The 19,063-nt window shown below is 43.3% G+C and overlaps 1 protein-coding gene and 1 pseudogene across 4 annotated transcripts in view; one reads left to right on the forward strand and one right to left on the reverse strand.

The window, feature by feature from the left end:
- Positions 1–18,032, reverse strand: part of SUN1 (Sad1 and UNC84 domain containing 1) — a 76,361-nt gene extending 58,329 nt beyond the window's left edge. The window contains exon 1 of one of the 4 annotated variants that reach the window (XM_072597786.1): positions 17,904–18,032. The gene's annotated coding sequence lies outside the window, so the exon portion shown is untranslated. Of the gene's footprint in view, positions 1–17,582; positions 17,716–17,756; positions 17,822–17,880 lie in introns of those variants that run through there. The other 3 variants (XM_072597782.1, XM_072597784.1, XM_072597783.1) reach the window with 3 other exon arrangements.
- LOC140532230 (transketolase-like) lies at positions 1,959–3,764 on the forward strand (annotated as a pseudogene).
- Positions 18,033–19,063: the final 1,031 nt, after the last annotated feature.

A 19,063-nucleotide genomic window follows, 5' to 3' on the forward strand; every position in this document is an offset into this window, starting at 1 on the left:
CCCTCCAAGGAGACATATCTCAACTCTTCCATGACTCAGTTCTGAAGGGAAAAAAAATTACTAACCTGAAATGAATGTTACTGAAGTTTTAGGAACTCAGCTAGGCTTGTCTTCTTTCAACTAGCCAGTACTTAAAAGCTTTTACAGGCTGGCCTGCCAAAGGTTACTTAGGTCCTTGTATACAAAGGATGAACTAATGGCATGCTATTTGCATTGTAAAAAGTGATGAAAAGAATTGTAACTAACTCGATCTACAAAGTTCATTTTTTTTAAGATGACCTTTTACATCAAACATTCCCCAGAACACTCAGCAATACTCAGACTTGGGATTTCATCAACTCAAGAGTTCTGTCCAAAGACGCAGATGCCAACCTATCCACGTCTGCCCGTCCGGTATGACTCTTGGAGATGTCTTACCACAAACTCAACACAGGAGATCCATCCAAAGTGCCGGGAGCTTTCCTCACTTTCTACTGATAAACTGAAGTTACAACAAAAAGGCCCAATCAAATCCTTCAGTAAGCAAACAACTGACTTATTTGCCCAACAGCAATGGCTGCCAAGGACATCACAAAGATAAACTAGAAATTTGATCATAAAATTTTGTGAAGATAATGGACAATTATGAACAATATTAAATATTAGTTCATAAGGCAGAGAAGAGAGAATGGAGTTTGAAGACAACCAAAAAGAACCAGTCCAAGGGCATTTAGGGGGAAGTGGAAGGAGGACCACAAACCATCAGTATAACAAACAGCTTTCTCCATCAAGGAAGCCCCTAACATCACTGTCCTACAAGGACTTATAAAAAAGGGAGAAATGGCACTAAAGAGAGTAATAGTAGAAGCACACGTGCTGGACCAAGTGTAGCTATAAGGTCTGTGTCAGAAGCAACACAACTGTGAGATCATGGGGGGATCAATGTGCCAGGTATTTGGAGAGGTCAGATACCAAACAAGTGGAAAAAATCCGGGACCTTATTCATAAAAAGGCAACCTCATGAAAGAGCATCAGTAACTAACAGTGCATATGCCTATTACCCTATCTCTACAAAATTTTAATGAGAATCACATACTACAGAAAAAGATTGTGTGTATTGTATTTGCTTTCAGACTGTTCAAAGGTAAAGTCTCATTCTAGCAAAACAAATCAAGAGCAATCTCAAGGATAGTAAATGAGATATTTGTAAAAACACTTGATGAACTTTACTACATAACTGCTATTATCACTGACAGAAAATAGGCTTTTCCAAATGAGATTCAAAATAATAAGGTGTATTTTTGCCATTTTACAATTACTTGAAAGAATCAGTGAATATAATATTCCCAATGTTTGCTGCTTGTTGATTACAAAGAAAGCATTTGATTCAATACACAAAAATCCAGCCAGATGGGCTCTTTCATAAGGTGTCTCAAGATTCCTTGAAAGATATAACAACAGAAATATTACTTCTAAAAAAAGGAAGAAAAGAAATATCATGCCTAGCAATTCTCTGAATTATAAATATCAGGCGAGGTATAAAACAATGGAGCTGTATTGATTGCCACTGTGAGAGACACTGCAGAGCCCAAACTGAAGTGAGATTCCATATGGATAGAGAGGTTCTCCAGGTGCCCCGGTTTGCAGAAGACATTATGTTGATTCTGTAAACTCCAGTAGCTCCCCATTATCGCCAGAATCAAATATAAAATTTTCTGTTTGACATCTGAAGCTCTTCATAATCTTGTCCTGTTCTAACTTATTAAAATCACTCTCATGAAATGTATAGTCCAGCCATACCAGTCTACATAGGTTCCTCACACACAATGTGTCATCTTCCACCTCTCTGTCTTTGCACTGAATCCCATGCCTGGCATGCACTTTCTTAAACTCTGTTTGCTTTGCTCTTCCTCCCCTTCTCTGTGCACACTGTTGCTTCATCTGCGCGGGCTCAGGATCCATGCCAAACCCCCTTCACCATGGAGGATTACCATAAGCGGGACCAACAGAAACTGCAGGCACTGAAAGATAGCACCGCATCAACTCCATCCAAGCCACCACTGTGGCCAGCTCTGGGCCACCCCACATCATGCTGCAGTGTGGCAGAGATCTTGGCGGTCCTTTTCTTCCACATCATAAAGTACAAACCCCAGGACTACAAGGATCCCAGCAATGACCATTTCATGCTGTCCAAGGATCATGCAGCTCCCATCTTCTATATAGTCTGGCCCAAGGCTTGCTTCCTGCCAGAGGCTGAGCTGGTGAATTTGAGGAATATCATCTCCATTCCAGATGGCCACCCAGCTCCTAAATAAGCCTTTACAGATGCGACTACTGGCTCCCTAGGTCAAGGGCTTGGATTAGCATGTGGAATGGCCTACAGAGGCAATTACTTTGACAAAGTCAGCTACTGTTTGCTGGGTAACAGGGAGGTGTCTGAAGACTCCCTATGGGAGGCCATGGCCTTCACAGGATTTTACAAGTTGGACAACCTGACTGCCACCTGTGACATTAACTGGTTGGGCCAGAGCAAACCTGCCCCACTGCAGCACCACATGGAAATGTACCAGAAGCAATGAGAATCCTTTGGGTGGAACATCATGGTTGTGGATGGACACAGTATGGAAGAACTCTGCAAAGACTTTGACCAGGCCCACAATAAGCCACTGGCTATCACTGCAAAGACATATAAGGTAAGAAAAACCTCAGGTGTGGAAGATAAGGAAGCTTGGCATGGGAAGCCCCTTCCCAAAAACATGGCAAAACAGGTCATTAAGGAAATATACAGCCAAATCCAAAGCAAGCAGAAGATTCTAACTACTCTCCCCAAAGAAGATGCCCCTACAGTGAACATCACCAACTTCCAGAAGCCATCTCACCCAAATTACAAGCTTGGAAACAAGCTAGCCACCCACAAAGCCTATAGCATGGCCCTGGCCAAACTGGAAAATGCCAGTGATCATGTGATTGCCCTAGATGGGGACACCAAGAAGTCCACCTTTTCAGAACTCTTTAAGAAGGAACATCTCAATCACATCATTGAGTGCTTCATTGCAGAATAGAACATGGTAAGCATCACCATGGGATATGGCCACACAAGACAGAACCGTGCTTTACTGAAGCACTTTTGCCACCTTCTTCACCAGGGCCTTTGACCAGATCTGTATGGCAGTCACTTCTGAGAGCAATGTCAACCTCTGTGGCTCACACTGAGGGATGTCCATCAGTGAAGATGATCCTTCTCAGATGGACCTTGAAGATCTTACCATGTTCCGGAGCATTCCCAGTGGAACAATCTTTTACCTGAATGATGCTGTGGCTACCGAGAAGGTGGCTGAGTTAGTTGCCAACACAAAGGACATCTGTTTCATAAGAACCAGTCGCCCAGACAATGCAGTCATTTACAACAACAATGAACACTTCCAGATTGACCAGGCTAAGGTGGTCCTGAAGAGCAAGGATGACCAGGTGACTGGGACTGGAGGTGGATTGACACTCCATGAAGCCTTGGCAGCTGCAGAGCAGCTGAAGAAAGAAAAGATCAACATCCAGGTGCTTGATTCCCTTAAATTAAGCCCATGGTGAGTGCCCAAGCAACCCATGTTCGCATCTTGACTGTGGAAAACCTCACAGGAGGGTGGCATAGGAGAGGCTGTGGCTGCTCCCATAGTGGATGAACCTGGCATCACCTTCCTTGGCTTGGGGTCTCTAATGTCCGGAGAAGTGGGAAACCGGCAAAACTGCTGAAGATGTTTGTTCACGCTGTCAATGCATCCTTGTCTTAGGTCTTATCTGAAATGCCTGCTGGTGGTTCTAGACCAAAACAAGGAGAAGGGAAGAGAAAGAAACATGCCTGTACCTTAAGATACATTAAGTAATTTTAGTTTCCACTGAGGATCAATTAAAAATAAAAATAATTACCAAAATAAAACTCTGCTTCAAGACTGAACTCAAATGTTACCTTCTGATAATTAAGCCCAGAAAAGGTGAAGAGGTCACCAAAACATTATACAAAGAGAAAAGAAAGGGAAGGAGCCATGGGGAACACTCACAGGTGCTTATCATCTGGATAATGAAACTGCAAAGGAGGCTGAAGAGGAATGGTCAGAAAAGTAAAATAAAAACAGGAGAGAGTAAAATCATATATGACTAATGAAGAAAGTTCAGGTGGGAGGAGAGGGTGGTCAAGAGCATCAAATGTAGCAATCAGTCAAGAAGAATGAAGACTGATAAGAGACCAATTCTGCCATTAAAAGGTCACAGTAACTTGGGAGAGAATTGTTTCAGTCAAGTGATTAGGCTGAAACCTAGACTACAAAGGATTGAGGAGAGACAGGAAAAAGGAAGGTAGAACGTAGATAACTTTTAGGCATTTGGTTGAGAAAAAGAGGATAAATATAGAAAGATAGCTTGAGGAAATGGTAAAGCCTAATGAAGATTTTTGACAAGGATCAGGGAGATTTGCACATATTTGAAGGTACTAAGAAAGGTAAGGAGAGGTTGAAGACTGTAGAAAAGAAATGATTGAAGTATAATCTATTAGAGGGAAAAGCTCAAGAACATATGGTGATGAGGCTGGCCTTGGAAAGAAGAAAGGAGGAAAGAGATGGAGATGACTTCAAGGGGAGCAAAAATAAAGAATACAGGATAAAAGAGATATCATTTCAAATGGCCTTAATTTTCTCATTAAAGAGGCAAGGTCCTTGCAGAGAAAGAGAGTTGAGGAAATAAAGTTTGGAAAAAATTCTATGGGGAGTGAGATAGGGAATCAATTAAGTTAGTATAAAAGGAGATAGAACTACTAATCTTCCCAAATGACAAAGGTATAATCATGTCATTCTAAAGCTCAAAAATCTTGTTTGTTTTGAGGAAGATCATCACCATGTTGAGTGGATCAAGTGATGAACTTCAAGGAGGACACAGACAGGAGTTATATAAGATGAATACATGGAGAAGAGTCGTAGAAGATGGGCAAAGACAGAAGTGCTGACACACGTAAATGGGCACCAGGTGGGTTCTATGGAATCACAGATACATTTGAGGATTTTTAGAAAAAGTAGAAGCTCTTGCCTTAAAAATAGTAGAAGCTGATTCTGTTTCTTTAAGGGTTTTAAGGCTTCCCAACTCTGAAGTCAGAGATTCTCATCCCCATGCACCAAGCTCTTTAGAATGAAGAGCAAGTTCATCCTTGTTATCTAATGTCCATGGGCTTTGTTGTTGGGATGGTCAGTCATGTCCAACTCTTCAAGATCCCATTTGGGGTTTTCTTGGCAAAGACACTGGAGTGGTATGTTATTTTACAGAGGAGGAAACCAAGGCAAACAGCGTGAAGTGACTCGCCCAAGGTCACAAGCTAGTCAGTGTCCAAGGTCAGATTTGAACTAGGGTCTTCCTCTCTCCAGGCCCAGCACTCTACTCTTTCAACTTATTTTTCCAGCCTTATTATACATTACTCCTCTTCATACACACTAGGGTCCAGGAAAACTCACCTTCTTACTGTTCCTCATCTGCTTTTGCAAGACCTATCACCCCATTCCTGGAATGAACTCCCACTGTTCCATCCTTAGTTTCCTTCAAGGCTCAGCTCCAGCGCCACCTTCTATGTGTAGCCTTTTCTGACCTTCCTAGTCAATGGTTCCTTATTGCCTTTTTTCTGCTCTCCCTGAGGTATCTCATGCTTTTTCATTGCACAGCATCTATCAACTTCTATTCAAACCCCTCAGCCTGATACTCAAGGCCCTTTTGATGGGGTGCTTGGGTGCATGGACTTGGACCCCAATTGTAAAATCACATTTCTCTTTAAAAATTACATTTCTACCTCACCTCAAAATACTATCTCAGGCAGTTTCTCCCTAACCCAAGGACACAGCTTGCCATAGCAACAACCATTATTTCCCTTCCTGCTGTAGTAGCCAGATGCACCTACAAAACTCTTTAGGCTTAACCAGCTGTGTATTGGGTCATAACAACATTTACTACTCACTGACCAATCATATGTATCCTAGACTTGGACATACCTATACTCCCTTACATTTATCTTGTCCAACAAGAAATTGATGAGAACAATCTGGTATTTTCTGAGCCTGCCCTGACTGCTGGTTGACTTAGTGACATTTCAAGCCTAAAACCATACCTCCAAACAGCCCCTCTCTTGGGCTATTTCCCGATGAATTTTGGATAAAATACCTGCACAGTAGATACCAAAAGTGCATGTTCCTTTAAGAACTGACCACCCCTTAACCACTCCCTAACCCCACCCCAAAACACCTAGTTAGCATATTTGGCACAAGTGATACTATAGAAAATCCAATATAAACTTTCCTGTACTCCTCTAAGGTTGTAGGAAGTCTAGGAAGTCTTGCCCACTGAAAAGCGCAATAAATCTTTACTTGGACTTCAACAATGCTTGAGTTCGTGAATTCTTCTCCAGATGACCTGTCCCTGGTACCCCAGTCTTTTTGGGGGGCTCACATCCCCCTTCCAGCCCTCATCACTTTCATAGTTTGTTTCCAAGTTACAGTTCCAGTCTTCTCTTACATTAGTTTCTAATTCAGGAGACCAGGATTCTAGCCCAAGGTCTGCCACTAACAGCTAGCTGTATGACTTTTGAGCACACATACACGTAAGGAAGTTAGAAATAAGACATAAGCACTGGATACACAGGAATTACCTTTGTGAAGTGTCATCTGGAAATTCTAAAACCAGGGCATCTGGTAAGCTATCTGAAGATTAGCTTCCATGCTAGTTAAACCATTAGTGTTACTAAACTGGCCAAAGTCATCTCAAAGCAGCATAGTAAAGTGCTGGGCAAATACAAGATAGATGAAAGATAACAGTACATCAGTTCTAACACATTTCCTCACAACAATCCTGTGAGAAAAGCACATTATACACGTTTTATGGATAAGGACACTTGACATGAGTAAAGTGACTTAGCCATGGTCCCCACAGCTACTAAGGGGCAGAGGGAGAACTCAAAGCGGATCTTCTGATTCCAGAACGTTGCTCCTCTCATCACACAAACACCGGCTCTCTTCTCAGAAACAGAGAGCACAAGAATTGGAATCAGGAAGACCTGAATTCACATCTGTCCTCTAATATTTCCTGTGTAAATCACTTACCCTCTGAGTTAAGAGGGATAATAATACCTGCAGCACTTCCTTCACCAGTTGTTACCAGACTCACAAGAGTGGGTATTTATAAAGCCCTTTGCAAACTTTAAAATATAAATTATATCATATATAATATATAAACATAATATTATATAAATAACTATTATCATCTCTGACAAGTGAGCAGACACGTGGTTGGACCTTGGGGATATGTTGTCTGTCCCTATTTTTGTGTATAAATTATCTATGGTTCCTCAAAGACTCTTTAGCTGGAAAGTATTTCCAGAACCATGGCCTATGTATGTAGAATCACAAATTTAGAGATGGAAGGCACCTCCAGCCATCTAGTCCAACCCTCTCATTTTAAAGATGAGAAAACTAAGGATTGGAAACGTAAAAGTGAGTTGCCAGGGTCACATAGGTAGGGTTAGAGGCAAGATTTTTAACCCATGTCCTCTAAATTCAGAGCCAGTGATCCTTCCGCTGTACCATGTGTTATGTGTTCCCAGTAAAAAGGTCACAAAATTGCCATTTAACACATCTGCTTTGGGCTGTGGAAGCAAAGACGGTTACTTCAGTGCAAGTAGGTCAGCACCAAGGGAACTGTTCAGTGATCAGGAGAGCCCCTGCAGACTCAGACACTTGTCCTGTGACTGAAACTATTACACTTCCTCTAAAGAAGCAAATACACTTCAACAGCTTGTTGTCTTGGTCTCTTAATAGAGCTCTTTGTCCTCTGAACTCTCAGAGCACTTTATTTCTAGTTCTCCAATACCTGTACTTTACATTATAGTTATTTCTTTCTGTGTTGCAATGTCTGTCTTTCTGTACCTGCATTTTAGTCATCATGGACAGTTTCTTATCTAGGCCTTTAATAAATATTTGTTGCAATATTTTGAATTTTTAAAAAAGCTCTTTTGAATTTATCTAAGAACTACTTGTCTAGTTAGGATGAGCAGGAAGATTACAAAAAAAAACCCAACCTGGACTTACACGAACTGATGCTGAGTGAGGTGAACAGAATCAGGAGAACATTATGCACAGTAAGAGCAACATGCTTTGCAAACCAACTTTGACAGCCTTAACTCTTCTGGGCAGTACAATGATCCAAAACAATTCCAAAAGACTTGTGATGGAAAATGCTAACCACATGCAGAGTCCATGTAGTCTGAAAGCAGATCAAAATGTACTACTTTCAGGTTTTTTTGGTGCTTTGTTTTTTCTCTCACGGTTTTTCCCTTTTGTTTTGATTCTTCTTTCACAACTTGACTAATGTGGACATATATGTCTAACATGATTGTACATGTATAACCTATATAAGACTGCTTGCTATCTTGGGGAAGGAAGAGGGAAAGGAGGAGGGAGAAAAATTTGGAACTCAAAACTGCACAAAAATGAATGCTAAAAACTATCTTTTACATGTAATTGGAAAAAAATAAAATACTATTAGGAAAAAAAATGACTGTTTTTCTGAGTTGATACTAAATAACGTGCATTTTATTTAGCATAAAATTCAAAAGCATTTCCCATATACACTCTATCTACTTAACACTTCCCTTCCCTTCAATAATTTATACAAGACTGTGAATATCAGAGAAAAAAAATCCAACTTAACAAGTGTGATACAATTACAGGTACTAAAAACATGGCAAAGTCAATTGATAAATTATTACTTAAATACTATGAGGCAATTATGATACGCAAATAATCCACAACTAAAGCACAGCCAAAACTCTACTTTCATCAACCAGCTACTAGCTTGTACTAATAACTCACACTTATCTAGTACTTTACAGATGAAAAAGCATTTTCCTCAGGGTAACCCTGTGACTCAATTTTATTGCCAACCCCACTTAACAGAAGAGGATCAGCTTAAAGATGTTAAGTGACTTGACCATTATCACAGAGTAAACTGAGGCTCCCATTTCCAAGTCCAGTGCTCTTTCTATACTGTTGTCTGTACACAAGTCTTTGACAATGGTAGGAGCAAACAAATATTGACTTCAATTTGTCACCACTGTTATGGATGAGGTACAGACTCTGGGAACCTCCTTGAATCTTCCCACTTCATCTGGCTTTCCACACCCAAATCTGTTACCCTTAACCTAGCCAGGACCTCCATTGTCTGTTATCCACAGGATGGCCCCCACCAGCTTCCCCTCCCAGCCCTTCCTAGTTATCTCCTGATTGCCTCCAGCAGTTTCCCACCCTGGTTGGTTGGTTGGTTGGTTGTTGTCCTTCCTCTTCCACGAGGACCAAAATGACATCACCATGATAAAGCGAAATCTCAGTGTGTCCCATTGTGGCTGACCAGACCAATATGAGGTCAGGATGCTCTACCACCAATTGGGCACAGATAGTCCATGTGAATAATTTGGATATCCCAATTTTGCGCATCCTGCCTTTACTTTGTGCTGTCTCAATTCTGCTTTGCTCAAAGAGCACAGCACCCTTTCTGATGTGGGTACAATACACCATGCTGAGTGGTCTCGTGCCAGTGGCTCCCATGTTGCACAGTCAAATCCAAACTTCTTGAGAGACCTTGAAAGTGTCCTTGTATCGTTTCTTCTGGCCACTGTGAGATCACCTGCTCCATGCGAGTTCTCCATAAAATAGTATTTTTGGCAAGCATACATTAACATTATGCATTCGAACAACGTGACTAGCCCATCGGAGTGGCACTCTCTGAAGCATAGTCTGAATACCTAGCAGTTCAACTTGAGCAAGGACTTCAGTGTCTGGTAACTTATCCTTCCAGGTGATCCTCAGAATCTTCCAAAGACAGTTCAAATGGAAGCGATTCAGTTTCCTGGCATGGTGCTGATAGACTGTCCATGTTTCACAAGCATATAACAATGAGGTCAGCACAATGGCTCTGTAGACCTTCAGTTTGGTAGTCAGTTTAATACCTCTTCTCTCCCAAACTTTTCTTCAGAGCCACCCAAACGCTGAGTTAGCTCTGGCAAAGAGTGCATCAACCTCACTGTCAATGTGTACATCCCTAAAAAGTACACTACCAACATAAGTGAACTTATTCACAGCATTCAAAACTTCTCCATTTGTTGTAACCATGGTTCCACATATGGATGGTGTGATGGTGGCTGATAGAGCACCTATGTTTTCTTGGTGTTAATTAGCCAATTAGGCCATAATTAGCACAGGCAGCAGAGAATTGATCCATACTTTGTTGCATCTCAGCTTCAGAGGCTGGATTGAGTGCACAATCATCTGCAAACAGAAAATCATGCACCAACAGTCCCTACACTTTGGTCTTGGCTTCTAGCCTTTTCAAATTGAAGAACTTACCATCAGTACGGTAGTTGACCTTCATGACATGTTCATTCTCATTGAAAGCACTTGTCAACATGGCTGAAAACATCATGCTAAAAAAAGCATGGGAGCAAGCACACAGTTCTGTTTCACTCTACTGGTGACTGGGAAGGCAGGAGAGCATTGTCCATCATCCAGAACCCCAGCAAACATGCCACCATGAAATTGACATACAATATTGATGAACTTCTCTGGGCAACCAAATTTTGACATAATTTTCCATAAGCTCTCACAACCAACAGTGTCGAAGGCCTTAGTCAGATCTACAAACGTTACGTACAGACCTCTGTTCTGCTCCTGGCATTTCTCCTGGAGTTGTCTGGCAGCAAACATCATATCTACTGTTCCTTGGCCCTTTCAGAAGCCACACTGGTTCTCAGGTATATGACCATCTTCCAGGTGAAGGTTCAGCCTGTTAAGGAGAACTCTAGCAAGAATTTTGCCAGTAATGACTAAGAGAGATCCCCCTGTGATTGTTGCAGGACAATCTATTCCCTTTACGTCTAAAGAGATGGACAATGGAGGCATCCTTGAACTTCTGGGGGATAACCTCCTCTTGCCATATAACCTGGAATATTTCAGTCAACTTTTATATGAGCAATGGTGCCTCTACCTTGTAAATCTCAGCTGGAATAGAAATCAGCACCAGGTGCTTTGACACATGAAAGGAGCCTAATGGCCTCAAAACCTCTTCTTCAGTTGGAAGTTCAGCTAAGGAGGGACTGACTTCAACCTGAGGTAAACCAATGGCCTCAGCGTTGATTGATGATGATCTGTTGAGAACACTACGGAAGTGTTCAGCCCATCTGTCTAGGATCATGTCCTTATCACTAATCAATGTGGTTCCATCAGCACTAAGTAGTTGGGATGCACCATAGGTTTTTGGTCCATAAATAGCTTTCAGGGAATCATAAAAGCACTTTGGATTGTAACTAACAATTTACAACTGAATTTCATCTGCCTTCTTACTGAACCAGGAATCCTGCATCTCTTTAAGCTTTGCTTGTACTTTGCTTTTGAAGGAATTAAATGCTGCCTTCTTAGAGGTGGATGAACTATCCTGCTGGTAAATCCAGTGCAGTTCTCATTTTCCATTTATCAGCTTCTGAATTTCCCCACCATTTTCATCAAACCAGTCTTGGTGTTTGCAAGTGTTCTGACCCAGATGAGCAAATGCAGTGCTGTACACCAAATCTCTGAAAGTTGCCCACTCCTTTTCTGCTTCACTGTTGCCAGCTGTGTGTTGGCTCAACTTTCCCTCCAAGTCAGCAACAAACTGTTCGTACTCAGAGAAAAGCTCTAATTTGTTGACATTAATTCTTCTGGTAGTCATTTTGCCTTGGGGCAGCGCTTTTGATGAATGCGAATATTTAGTTTGGAAAGGATTAAGTCTACGATCAGTCCAGCAGTCTGCACCACACATTGCCTTTGTCACTCTCACATTTTGTCTCTCTTCTCCTTACACTAGATGCCAATGTTTGCTGCAAGGGTGCATCCATGAAGTTTTATTGCATTTTGGTAAACGGAAGACAGTGTTGGTGATGAGAAGGTCACGCGATGTACAAGTCTTCAGCAGTAAATGACCACTGCTGTTGCTGTTTCCAACTCCATTCTTCCCTAGGACTCCCTGCCAAGTCTGATAGTTTGAGCTTACTCTAGCATTAAAGTCACCCAGAATTATAAGCTTGTCTTCTTTTGGCACATCGACGATAAGGGTCTCTAGGTCTTCGTAAAAATTTTCTTTGACTTCATCAGGGTTTGTCATGGTGGGAACACAGGCACTGATGATGGTGGCATGGCATATTCCCGCAAGTGGCCATCGCATTGTCATGAGCCTGTCATTCACTCCTTTTGGCAGGCATATCAGCTTGCTGATTAGATTAGTTCTGATTGCAGAACCCATGCTAGCTTCACAGTGCTCCCCTTCACTGCACCCACTCCAGAAAAAGGTGTATCCAGCTCCAACTTCAGTAAGCTGATCTTCATTTGCCAACCTTGTTTCACTCAGGGCTACTATTTGGATGCGATACCTTGAGGTCTCTTGCAACAACAGTTCTTTCAGGTATAGTGGATTTTGTGTTGTTTATTAGTGTGCGCACATTCCATGTGCCGATGGTGAGTGGAATCATCTTTGCAGATGTTTTCATACATTTTGTACATTTTTTTGTTTTTTGACCACATAGTGGGATTCCCCACCTGCTGTGGTAATCAGGCCAACGTTGGGTAAGCAGACAATGCTTAGGTCACCCAATGTTTAGTTTCCCACCCTAGATCACATCAGAATCCCACTCTCGATTCAGACCTGTAGTCACCCCAGTCCCATTAAGATCCTCCTTGGACTCCTCCTCAGGAACCGCCCTAAACCCTTCCCTCCCATCTCCCCAGACTACTAGATCACTCCCAGATCCCTCCCACAGTCTGTATACAAGATCCTTCTTGTCTCCAGGAAGGTGCTCAGATTCAATCTAGCTCAGATTCTATCTGGCCTGCTTGTCAATACAAGCATCACAAATGGTGAGGCTTCTTACGAGTCAACCCAACATGGTGGATCTTTAATAAACTTTGTTTTATTTTGGCTGAAAGAAAGTCTGGGTCGAATTCATTCAGGCAGAACCAGGGGTGTCAGTATTTTAGAGTTCCAAGTACCCCAAACCTCAACATTATGGTTCCCTGACCTCAACATTACTTCCATAACCTGGTGCCTTTATGGCAATTTTTAAAAAATATTTTATTTTTTTCCCCAATTAAATGTAAAGACAATTTTTAACATTTATTTTTAAAACATTTAAAACATTTTAAAATTTTTTCTTTCTCCCTCACTCACCTTCCCCCTCCCTGAGATAGTAAGCAATTTGATAGAGGTTATATATGTTCAATCATGCAAAACAGATTACCACAATGGTCATGTTGTGAAAAAAGACCCAAAGGGAAAAAAATACCCACATAAAAAAATACAGAAAGTGAAAAATAGTACACTTTTGTCTGCATTCAGACTCTATTTCTTTCTCTGGAGGTGGATAGCATTTTTCATCATGAGTCTTTTGGAACTATCTTAGATCACTGTATTGTTGAAAAGAGCTATTTCTCACTCACAGTTGATCATTATACAGTACTGTTGTTACTGTGTACTTCTTCTGGTTCTGCTCACTTCACTTTGCATCAGTTCATATAAGTCTTTCTGGTTTTTTCTGAAATTAGCCTGCTCACCATTTCCTATAGCATAGTAATATTTCATTACACTCATATACCACAATTTGTTCACAGCCATTCTCCAACTGATGGGCATCCCTTCAATTTCCAATTTTTTTTTTGTCACTACCAAAAAGCTGCTTTAAATATTTTTGTACAAATGACCCTTCCCACCACCTTTAAAAAAAAAAATCTCTTTGGGATACAGACTTAGTAGCAGTATGGCAGGATCAAAGGGCATTTGCAGTTTTATAGCCTTCTGAGCATAGTTCTTCATGGCAATTTTTGAAGTTGATAACTGCCTTAGTATCAGGATAACAATAAAAATAAGGCCAACTCACATTTATATAGCACTTTAAGTTCTGCAAAGTTCTTTATGATGATTTATCCAGGGTCACAAGAAGCAAAATCCCAAATCCAAAAGTCACTTTACTGAAGTTTTGATTCCCATTGCTTCAGCAGGCAAATAAACGGCAGAAAGGTACAACTGTGTTAAGTGAACCTCTTGAACAACAATATTATTGTTGAAGTTAATAAAAATGATAATCAACTCTGAAAGACTTAGGAACTCTGCTCAACTCAATGACCAACCACAATTCCAAAGGACTCTTGATGAAACATACCATCCATCTCCAGATAGAAAGGTCATGGACTCAGGAGTGCAGATTTTGAAGTACATTATCTTTCTTTCTTTTTTCCTGCCCCCTCCCCCATTCCCACACTGCCCCAAACTTGGCTAATGTGAGAATTTGTTTTTAATGACCACATATTTGTAATGGTTTTCCTGACTTCTCAATTAGGGGCAGGAGGGAGAAAATTCAGGACTGAAAGTAAACAAAAAAAGAAAGAAGACAGAAAAACAAGATGAATCCTTTTAGCACTCCATTCTATACTCAATTTTATTCAGCTACCTAGTAAAAATTCAATGACTTTACCAAGTCACAGACTAACTACATGCTCAGAATAGGGCCCACAAGTGAATTCAAGATCTCAGAAGAACAGCCACAGTTCTGGTTCAAAATCCCACCTCCAAATGGTCTATCACAGAAATATACAAAAATCCTGATGTTGTACACGCAGGCTTTGCAACAATTCCTGTTTCACCACTCATAGAGACCCCATTCACTGCTATCAAATCCTGAATAAGGATATGTAATGCTAGTAGTCTCGTATGCTAGGAATCCAGTAAATTTTCAGAACAGTGAGATCCACAGAAGCTTCGTCTCTATTAACCCCTCTACAACTTCAGCCAAATTAAACTTCTGGAAATTCCTCTAACACAACCTGTCTTCATTTATGCTATACCATCTTTCTTGAAGGCCCTTTGACCCATCTGACAAAATTAATCTTATCAGTTCTTTAAGGGCTACCCCACATGCCTTTATTTCCATGTTTGTTTTTTTGGATCCACCCAGTCAGAAGTAATCTCTGCTACCTCTGAACTTCCAGAGCACTTTGTACTTTGAGGTGAGGTAAAAAGAAAGGGTATTGGGAGGCAGGGGATAGGAGGACAGGACAGGGATCAGGGATGGTTTGCAGAATGAGAAAGATGAGGATTTTTAAGAGCATCAAAATGAGAGGGGAACACATTCTAGGAAGGAGAGGTGGCTTATGCAAACGCATATCAAGATGGTCAAGTTCAGGGAACAACAGTAGTGCAATTTAGATGAAAGGCAGAGTGTAGGAAGAATATAAAACTAGATCAGATTGTAGAGGCACAGAATTCCAGGTTCAGATGTATGCTCGACTGCCTTGAAGGTCCTTAAATATAATAATAGTACTAATTAAATGACTGACTGAAACACACGTAGTAGACTGAATTGTCAAGGACGGAAACCAAATTTCCTGGAGGTCCCAGAAGCTTGGAAAATTAGAGCTGATATTCTTCTTCAGCCTCACTGAGCTGAGACATCATATTAAAGTATCTTCTCATCCTATTAAAGTACCTCCATTCTGGATGACTAGCAAATTGGTTTCACAGAAATTACTTTTCCTTTATGCTAATGTAATTTAAAGTGTTAAAGTGGCCAGCTTTGAAAGGTGTCCAAAATCTCTGAACCACAAGGATGGGGGAGAAACCCTCCTAGACAAGCTAGTCAAGTTGACAGATGGGCACTTGATCGGTGATTTAATTGGTATAAAGAACTCCCAAAGATTAAACTCCTTCTAGCAATACAAGGTGGTGTTGAGGTTTGGGATGCTGGAAACCCCAAAGTACCAACACACTGGGTCCTGCTTGAATGAATTCAACCCAAGCCTTCTTTCAGCCAAAGTAAAACAAATTTTATTAAAGATTCACCATATTGGGTTGACTCTTAAGAAGCCTCACCATTTGGGATGCTTGTCACAAGTGGGCCAGATACAATCTGAGCTAGACTTGAGTCTGAGTTAGAGTGAATCTGAGCACGTTCATGGAGACAAGGAGCTTATATACAGAAAGACTGTGGGAGGGAATCTGAGGGTGGTCTAGTTAGTAGTCTGGGGGTTCCAAGTATGGTCTTAATGGGAATGATCAGTACCCTGGGGTGGATAAAGATGGAATCTAGGGACAATCTTGATGGAAGTGACCAGTAGCCTGGAGAATGAGATTGGAAGGATCAAGAGTGGGAAGATTTGGGCATAGTGACAGCAAAAAGCCTACGGATCCTCCAGAGACTGCCAGATCACAAGTGGGAAGATTCAAGGAGAGTTTGAGGAGGTTCCCAGAGTGCGTACCCCATCATTGGCATCTCTCTGCAAACATTTTAGAGTTGCTTGGGGCAAGACTAGACCGAATCTGCCAACTCTCTCTAAAACAATTTAATACCATTTTAAAAAGTCCTTACCCCTCAAATAAACCTGAAAGGGCAGTGCTTTCAATAAGGTTATCACTGAGGCAACGTTTGACTTGGAAATTTTTAATTCAGACGCTGCACACTTGCGTCATGTTACCAACTGGACACCAACTGTGTAACGATACAACCAGGTGTCAACGTCCTGCCATTTCTAAAACCTATCCTCTGAAAATACGAGTTATCTTTAAAAAAGGACCATTCACGGGCAGCAAGGATCAGGAAGATGCTCAACTTCTCCAAAGCAAATTTACCAACGAAGTCCTGGGGGCTGGGAGCGTCTAGACAGCCCTCCGCAGGTACCCGAGTACGGGCTAAGCGGAGGAAACTGACCAGACCGGTGTCACAGACCAGGAGCGCAGCGCGGGAGAAGCTGGAGGCACACGTGGGCTGGGGCTTAAGGGGGTAAGGTGGGCTCCCAGGCCCGGGAGGTCCTCGGGCGGGGCAGGATGACCACTTCGGGTCAAGCTGGGACCAGCCAGCCTTCCAACTAACCGTCTGGGATTCTCGGACCGCACGCCCGCCCGGTCGTAGCAGGGCCGGCCCTGCCCAGGGTGCCTGGAGGCGCCCCGGCTAAGGATTGTAAAGTCATTACGGGACTCGGGGGAGGGGGAGGAGGAGGGGAAGGGACTCCGAGGTGGGAGCAAAGCTTCGGAACCCCCCTCCCCCCCGCGTGACGTAGCAGAGTACCGGCGAGAGCGACGGGAAAGGAGGCTCCGAGTAAGCAAAAAAAAAAAAAAAAAAAAAAAAAAAAAAAAAAGGTAACTCGAGAAAAGCCGCAGGGTGGTGTCCCCAGGAGGTGCTCCGGCCCCGCCTCCCGGCCGCACGCGGCCACCACAAACCCCGCGAAGCTAATGAGGGCGGGGGAGGGGGGCAGGGGGCAGGCTCCTCCCCCTTCTCCTCCTCTACTGTCCCCCTCCTCCCGCCCGGCTCGGGCTCGGGCTCGGAGGAGGAATGGAGCCCAGGCCCGGGAGGACGCTCCCCAGCCTGGCCGGGGCTCGGTCCCTCGCCTCCTCCGGGACGTGTCGGCGGCGCCAAGCCGGCGGCTGTTAGCGGCGGGGGCGGCGCCCGGGCCCAGCTCCGCCCAGAGCCGGGCCGGCTCGCGTCCCTCCCCACCCGGGGTAAGGGGGAGGGGAAAAACCTGCTCCTCTCCTCGCCGTGGGAGGGTCGGCCGGGCCTCGCCCTTCCCGGGAGGATCCGAGGAAAACCGTGGGCCCCGGGGAAGCCCCAGCCTCTTCCCTGCCCCCCAGGGGCCGAAGGCGGGAGGGGCAGGGAGAAGGGACCCGCGCTGGCGCGCTCCCGCTTCGGCGCTCACCTGCTCTGGCGCGGCCGCCGCCCGCTCTGCGCCTCCCCCCAGGCTCGTGCAGATGCCGTCACGCCCTGCACGCGCCCCTGGCAACGTCACCTACCCTCCCCGCCCCCTCCTCTGCCTCGGGCACCTTCTCCTCCCGGTCTCTCTCACCCCCGGCCGGGTCGTTCCTCCAAAACGGATCGAGAAGCCGAGCCGCGGGCGCAGGCCCCTCTCGAGACTGGGGTTGGGTGGGGGGAGGGGGGCGCGAGGGGAGAGCGGCTCTCCGACCGCTCCCAGGACGGCCTACCTGGAGCGCTCTGGGCCGACTTAAAGCGGCCCTACCTGAGGGGGCGGGGCCTGGGCGGGGCCGCTCGGAGACAGGCGGCTGCCGCCAAGCCGCCGTCCTGGGAGATCTCTGCCCCAGCCGGGATGCCAGGTGGTGCGTGTTTGGGGTTTAGAGACCTAGCCTCCCAGTTTGGATCAGTACCTTAACTTCTCTCAGCCAGCCTCCTCTTCCTTGTCTTTCTAAACCCTAACTAAAATTCCACCTCTAACAGAAAACCTCTCCCCAGCCTCTCAATTTCAGTGTCTTCCCAGTTAATTATTTCCCCTTTAAGACCAACATCTCATATCATATATCAAGATAAAGTCAAAATGGGTATGATTCTAGGCAACGTGACTAAGGTGAAACTGTATCTAGTAAGAATGTATGTGTAGAACCATGTAAGATTGCACAGAGTCTCAGGGAGGGAGGGGGAAGGGAAGGGAGAGGAAAAAATCTAAGATATAGGGATGTGGTTGTAGAAAACTGAAAACAAAACAATTTTTAAAAATGGGTACTATTTACACATAAAGGGTGATACCATAAGTAAATTGCGAGATCATGAAGTAATTAATCTGTCAGATATATGGATAAGGGAAGAATTTTGGACCAAAGAAGATATAGAGCGTGTTACAAAATGTAAAATAGATAATTTTGATTATATAAAATTAAAGTTTTTGCACAAAGAAAACCAATGCAACTAAAATAAAAAAGAAAGCTGAAAACTGGGGGCAGAGAGTTTTGCAACAAGTATCTCCTCTATAGACCTCATTTCTCAAATACGTAGAGAACTGAGTCAGATTTATTAAAAATGCAAATAATTCCCCAAATGATCAGCGGGCAAAGGATATGAACCAGCAGTTTTCAGACAAAGAAATCAAAGTTATCTATAGTCATGAAAAAAATGCTCTAAATCACTATTGGTCAGAGAAGTGCAAATTAAAACAACTCTGCGGTACCATCTCATGCCTATCAGAGTGGCTAATATGACAAAAAAGGAAAATGATGA

The sequence above is a fragment of the Notamacropus eugenii genome, chromosome 3 (genome assembly GCF_028372415.1).
Source record: "Notamacropus eugenii isolate mMacEug1 chromosome 3, mMacEug1.pri_v2, whole genome shotgun sequence".
Classification (NCBI taxonomy): Eukaryota; Metazoa; Chordata; class Mammalia; order Diprotodontia; family Macropodidae; genus Notamacropus; species Notamacropus eugenii.